This window comes from Orycteropus afer, unplaced genomic scaffold (genome assembly GCF_000298275.1).
Source record: "Orycteropus afer afer isolate SDZICR_OR568_19922 unplaced genomic scaffold, OryAfe1.0 scaffold00338, whole genome shotgun sequence".
Taxonomy (NCBI): Eukaryota; Metazoa; Chordata; class Mammalia; order Tubulidentata; family Orycteropodidae; genus Orycteropus; species Orycteropus afer.
In genome coordinates, this window is record NW_006921925.1 from 462,953 (window position 1) to 463,888 (window position 936).

The following is a 936-nucleotide window of genomic DNA, read 5'->3' on the forward strand; positions in this document are numbered from 1 at the left end:
ATAACCAGAAGAAAAATATAATACATTTTTCCCAATGACTAAAGAGTTTATTGATGAAGCTTACAAACTGGAAGAAATGTTCTTGTCTGTGAGAATGCAGAATCTCCAGGAGTGCTGCCTTTGTCATTGTACACATTATGGAAACCTCTGGAATGAAATATAGAGATGCAATTGCTAATGTTCAAGAAAGATATTGTATTAATCCTAATGCTGGATTTGTCCATCAGCTTCAGGAATATGAAGCCATCTAATTAGCAAAATTAACAATACAGATGATGTCACCACTGCAGATAGAAAGATCATCGTCCATTCATTCTGGTACTACAGGCAGTTTGAAGAGAATGCATGAAGAGTTTGGAAACATGCAAGGGGCGACTACACAGAATGGCTGACTCAAGAAAATGTTATACAGGATGTGAATTTCTACTTGAAAAGGAGAAAATACTAGAGACAATAATAATGTGAAATGATAAAAACATAAATAGTATCTTTTCAAATATATGTTGTTTCCAAACATGTTTGTCTGTAACTTGTTGAGCAACATTATAAGAAGATTTTGGACCTCTGCAATAGATGGCACTGATGGTTTTAATCCTTTTTTCTTTTTTAAGTTTACAATCTTGTTATAACCAAGAATTTTGGACTTAAAAGTGGTATTTTTGCAACAATGCACCTTTCATACTCGAAATTTATTTGTACGATACTGGTATTTCTTTAAACAAAACACAAGTTACATGGGATTTGTTTCTAAAATTTGGGAAATTTATAACAAGAATTTACTGAAGTTTGTTAAAATTCATTTTGCGTTCTACATATTCTTAAAATAATTTTACAGTTCAATTTTATGAAGAAGCTTCTTACAGAAACATTAAAATGCAGGAATCTGCTACATTTCTTCAGTATCGCTCAATACCTTAATTACCTTTTTTTTTTTTT

General features: G+C 31.2%; 1 protein-coding gene and 1 pseudogene across 1 annotated transcript in view; one reads left to right on the forward strand and one right to left on the reverse strand.

The window, feature by feature from the left end:
- The window catches only part of LOC103206927, a 4,986-nt pseudogene extending 4,594 nt beyond the window's left edge, over positions 1 to 392 (forward strand).
- Positions 1 to 936, reverse strand: part of COG6 (component of oligomeric golgi complex 6) — a 268,614-nt gene that overhangs the window by 248,839 nt on the left and 18,839 nt on the right. The gene's annotated exons all lie outside the window — the stretch shown is intronic.